Below are 6,241 nucleotides of genomic sequence, written 5' to 3'. Positions count from 1 at the left end.
CAAGTTCCCTGTGCGGTTATGTACTTTGGCAAGGTAGTTGGGTGCCAAGATGGGGATGTGTGTTCCATCTGTTGCCCCACCACAATTAGTGAATCCTATCACAGCAAAGCCATCCACTATGTTCTGCACGTTTCTCAGTCATCATTCTTCGAAGGAGAAATGTATTGATTGCCCTGGGTACTTGGATCACAACAGTCCCCCTTGCAGATTTACCCATTCCAAATTGCCAACTTCCAGTAGCTGTCTAATGTTGCAAATTTCCACAGCATTATTGCCACTCGTTTCTCCGCTCTCAGAACGGATCTTATTCTAATATTGCTGCACTTCAGAACAGGGAAAGCAATTTGCAGAGTTCCACAAAAAAGGCCTTACGCATGCGAAAGTTTGGTAACCCATTGCAGCTCATTGTCCCATTGCACATATAACTATGCGCTTGCACCAGTCTGTGCTTGTCCCAAAGCCCCAGAACCAGTGCCAATAGGAACAAAATGCTAGTGGCATTTGCTAGTCGCACAGTTCAAGTGCTTTACAGAAAGTCATGTTCATGGCCTCCCAAGATTCTTCCTCATTCCAGCAGGCCCTGGATACGCTGAAGGCATGAGATGGTTAATAGGATTGCCATAACACTTTGCTGCTGAGTGGGTTCTATGCTTACCTTACTATGGCATCTGCACAGGTAACCAGGGGAAAAAAGGCATGAAAACACTGCCATTGCTTTCAAGCAGGGAGGAAGGGAGGAGATGAGTGCTTTATGGGATGTTGATGACATGTACCCAGAACCATCCACTGCACTGTTTTGTTCCCCGTGTGCCCTGAGCATAACCAAGAAAGCAAAGGGGCAGGAACTGTGGGATAGCTACCCAAAGTGTCGAGGAGTCCTGTGGCACCTTATAGACTAACTGAAGTGTAGGAGCATAAGCTTTCGTGGGCAAAGACCCACTTCGTCAGATGCATGTAGTGGCTAACACGGCTACCCCTCTGATACTTGATACCCAAAGTGTGTCGCTCTCAGAATTGATGGTAGCCACCCTGCTGGGGATGAACTACATTGATCTATATTGAAAATTCTTGCTCCCAGTGGGGACATGCACCTTCAACTTTATGAAAGTGGGTGCTAGAAAATCGATCTTAATAAAGCTGACTTTGTCGCGTAGTGCTGACAAGGCAATTCGTGGCATTCTGGGCCAACAAAGGCAGCGTAGCTAGCTGTGATGTAGTGGGCAGACAAGAGTGAAGACCACAGAAGTCACTCTGTGCCGGCGAGTTGCTCGGTGCCGCTGAAGGGCATGGTGCTGAGTGGCGACTCGGTGCCGGCGGTGCGCTCCGTGCCGGCAGCATGCTCCGCGCCGCGGGCTCGCTCGATGTCGAGGTGGGAGCCGGTGCCGTTAGAGTAGCCTGTGCCGAGGTCACTTCCGGTGCTGGAGCGGCGGGTGTTTTCGGTGCCGCATGTACCGACGGTGCCGGGGAAGACTTCGGTGCCGACGGCAACTTAGCCGCAGGAATAGTTGCGGGCTGTGGAGCCGAAGTGCTACGGCTGTGCTTCGCCTTAGAAGGGCCATGCACGTCCGAGGTGCCCGGTTTGTCCCCCACACTAACCCGCGTCGGAGGTAGAGAGTGAGAAGGCGAAGGTCTTTTCTTGGCTCTCTGTGGGGATGGCTTGGCTGAAGGAGCAGGGAGGGATCCGGGAGTCGCTCCATCTTGTGGCTGTAATGCCCTGTTGAACAGGAGCATTTTAAGCCTCATGTGCCTGTCCTTCCTCGCTCTTGCGGTGAGTTTAGAGCAGTGAGGACAGTTCTGGGGTATGTGTCCCTCACCCAGACACCTGATGCAGAGACTGTGACCGTCGGAGGCAGGCATTGCTTCCCGGCATGAACCGCACTTCTTAAATCCAGACGAACCCGGCATGATGGCCCCTGTCTTCCTGTGACTGAGTCAGGGGGAGAAACTATTTACAGATAACTTGAGGGAAAAAAGTTTTTTTTTAAACTAGAATGACTACGACTAATAACTAACTAATTATCTGGAAGAACTAACTATTAAATAAACCAAATGTAACCAATTCTTCCTCTCTCTCAGTCTGACAGGGCTGAGGAGAAACGTATATTCCGTCCACAGCCGAGGACAGTCAAGAGGAACTGGCGGGAGCCGGACCGCGCGAACACAAACAGCACGAAAGAGCACAAGCCGCGCTTCGCGCATGCGTGGTCCGGCAGACTACGGCTACAAAAGTTCTCCGATCTGCGGTGCCGGGACAAGCCCGACACCTATAATGGAGCACCCACGGGACACTTCTCGAAGAAGTGAAGTTCTGAACAGCATTCCAACTGGAATAAATGTGCAGGGGGGGAAACTAACTAGTTCTACGACTAAACTTAATGGCTACGTCTACACTGGCATGATTTTCCGGAAATGCTTTTAACAGAAAAGTTTTCCGTTAAAAGCATTTTCCGAACAGAGCATCTAGATTGGCACGGACACTTTTCCACAAAAGCATTTTTTGCCAATCTAGACGCGTTTTTCTGCAAAAAAGGCCCGATTGCCATTTTCGCGATCGGGGCTTTTTTGCAGAAAACAAATCTGAGCTGTCTACACTGGCCCTTTTGTGCAAAAGCTTTGTGCAAAAGGGACTTTTGCCTGAACGGGAGCAGAATAGTATTTCCGCAAAAAGCGCTGATTTCTTACAGTAGGAAGTCAGTGCTTTTGCGGAAATTTAAGCGGCCAGTGTAGACAGCTGGCAAGTTTTTCTGGAAAAGCGACCGCTTTTGTGGAAAAACTGGACAGTCTAGATGCAGCCAATGAGTGTATGAAGGAGCTGGTATGGTGAGATTGTCTGTAATGGTACAGAGATCTTTGACAGATATCTTCTTTGGTCATCAATGGGGGAGGCTCTGATTCACTATAGAGAATTGTACCATGGGGCTATGTCTACACTGGAAGCTTTTTGCGCAAGAAAAACTGTCTACACTGCATGCTCATTCTTGCACAAGTAAATTTACAGTACAGTGTCAGAAAATAGGGCTTCTTCCGGAAGAGTTATTCTTCTCCCCACGAGGAATAAGCCCTCTTGTGCAAGAGCTCTTCCAGAAGAAGGCCGTGTAGACAGGCAACATGAATTTATTGCGCAAGATACCCCTATGGCTAAAACGGCCATCAGAGCTTTCTTGCGCAAGAAAGCGTAACAATCCACACCCCACCATCAATCTCAGCCTGGACCATTCAACACGAGAGATCCATTTCTTGGACTCTACAGTACAAATCACTAATTTAAAATTAAATATCACTCTCTACAGAAAACTCACTTACATGCTTCCAGCTTCCACCCAGGACACACCATACAATCCATCATCTATAGTCAAGCCCTTAGGTACAGCCACATCTGCTCTAATCCCACTGACAGAGACCAGAAACATCAAGATTTCTACCAAACATTTGTAAATCTCAATTACTCACCCGGGGGAAATAAAAAAACAAATCGAAAGAGCCAGACGAATACCCAGAAACCATCTACTTCAAGATAGGCCCAAGAAAACCAACAGTAGAACACCACTTGTCATCACCTATAGCCCCCAATACATTATCAATAACCTACAACCTATACTGGAACAGGATACTACACTCCGAGAGGCTCTGGGGAACAGACCCATAGTCTCCTATAGACAACCACCTAACCTCAGGAAGATTCTTACCAACAACCACAGGACATACCATATTAATACCAACCCTGGAACTTTCCCTTGCAACAAACCACATTGCAAACTTTATCCACATATTTACTCTGGTGACACCATCACTGGACCTAACCATGTCAGTTATATAATCAAGGACACACATTCCTGTTCGTCCAAAAATATAATTTATGCCATCATGTGCCAATGCTGTCCTTCTGCTGTGTATATTGGACAGCCTCTCAGACACTTCGCCAAAGGATTAATGCCCACAAATCAGACATCAGACATCTTCACAAGGAAAAACCAATTTCTTTTCATTTCAACCTACCTGCACATAGTCTTAACAACCTTACTATATGCATCTTACTTCAAAGAGACTTTAACACCAGATTACAGAGGGAAATTTACAAACTTTCTTTCATGCTTAAATTTGATACTTTACGAATGGGCCTTAACAAAGTGTTATACCAATAAAAGCAAGCAGGATCTTATGAGGGGGATAAGGCAAAAAGCCACATTTATTGTAAAGATAATAATAAAGAATAAAGAAAAGATAGACGCAAACAATGTTGTTTAACTACTTAACCCTTATACATATAAACATTCATTCATTCATTCAGGTTCTGTGTATTTGTTACAGTTACCAGCCTGGAAGTTGCTTGTGACAGAATACTGGCCAGGTACTCTGTACACAAGTGATGGTATTGGGGAGCGAAGTCCTGATCAGATGCGCATCTGAAGCTCCTGGTAGGCTGGCAGCAGAACCTTGGACTCCATAGTTTTTTAGTCCAGTTCTTATAGGAATTTCTTCCTATGCCAGTCTATGGAAATTGCTGCATCATTCTGATGTCCAGGGTGGCTGCCAGGTGCTCTTCAGTGATCTCATCGAGTGGACCTCCAGTACTTGTTTTTCTCCACTTGACACCTTTTGGTTGCACTGGCACCTGACGCCTTCTTCAGCCCTTTGTTACTGCATTCTCAGGCTGGCACCTCTCAGAACCATTCATTCATCGTCCAAGCACTCTATCTCTTACATACATTCCCTAATTAATGTTTCCCACACAGTATTTTGTATAATAACAACTTTACATATTCAAGAGTTATAGTTACAAAAAAGTCACAAGTTTCTGCCTGGCATTTCTTGAAACATTCTCTGTCTGAGTGCTGAGTTAGTTACAGTTACAAAATGCAGGACAGTGTAGCTAGTTACAGTTACAATGAGTTAGTTACAGTTGCTTTGAAGAGAACAGGCGTCAATTATGTAACAATGCCCTTAATCAATTACAGGGCTTGGCTCCCTGGGACACAGAGAGGGGAGCTGTTTCTGGCTACATAATTATATTTTTAACAGTTTTAAGTTACATGACCTAATATTACATTCCTAACAAATTATATTCTAAAGGGACAATAATAATAAATCTAAACATTTAACAATCTTAACAAATAATAATAATAATAAATCTAACCACTTATATGCTTATGCTACTTGGACTTTAAATTGTGGGGAACAAATTATGGGGAGTCACTTCTACTTGGGGGAATCATTTTCAATACATTAATATGTTATCCCTACATTTTGTTGGCCTCCGTCGGTTAGTTGACCATGGATGACGTATCCTAGTTCTCGTCTTGGTTCGTGTCGGATTGTCTGGGACAGCGTCGGGGACAGCGTCGCTGGTGGCTGAAAAGGCCAATCCGGGACAGTTGAAGCAAAATGCAGGACAATGTAGCACTTTAAAGACTAACAAGATGGTTTATTAGATGATGAGCTTTCGTGGGCCAGACCCACTTCCTCAGATCAAATAGTGGAAGAAAGTAGTCACAACCATATATACCAAAGGATACAATTAAAAAAAAATGAACACATATGAAAAGGACAAATCACATTGCAGAACAGGAGGGGGATGCGGGGGGGGGGGGGAGGAAGGAAGGTAAGTGTCTGTGAATTGATGATATTAGAGGTAGGGAGAGTGGGATGTTTGTGAGTTAATGGTATTACAGGTGATAATTGGGGAAACTGTCTTGGTAATGGGTGAGATAGTTCAAATGTTTGTTAAGTCCTTGTTGGAAAGTGTCGAATTTTAACATGAATGACAGTTCAGAGGACAGGCATTCTTTGCCGCAGAAGTCGCAGCTGTAGGTGGTTCCCTGGCTGTTGTTGTTGCGTAACTTCCTGCGGGCTCGCTTTTCTTCTGATGCACGCATCATGTTCGTTTCGCCTGACTTGAGCTGTGTGGTCAGGGTGCCCCTCCACTTCGGGCGGTCTGCTGCGAGGTCTTCCCAGGACTGCGTGTTTATGTCGATGGCTTTCATGTCCCTCTTCACAACATCTTTAAATCGCAGGTTCGAACGCCCTGTGGTTCTCTTCCCAGATGCCAGTTCCCCGTAGAGGATGTCCTTTGGGATCCTCCCGTCCTCCATGCGGCGTACATGACCAAGCCAACGCAGGCGACGTTGTCGGAGCATGGTGTACATGCTGGGGAGGCCGGCTCGAGTCAGAACTTCGAGGTTGGAGACTTTGTCTTCCCAGGTAATGCCCAGGATGCGGCGCAGACCTCGTAGATGGAAGGCGT

The sequence above is a fragment of the Pelodiscus sinensis genome, chromosome Z (assembly GCF_052426305.1).
Source record: "Pelodiscus sinensis isolate ZL-2025 chromosome Z, ASM5242630v1, whole genome shotgun sequence".
Lineage (NCBI taxonomy): Eukaryota > Metazoa > Chordata > Testudines > Trionychidae > Pelodiscus > Pelodiscus sinensis.
The sequence above is the reverse complement of the archived record's forward strand: the minus strand, read 5'-3'. Positions refer to the sequence as shown.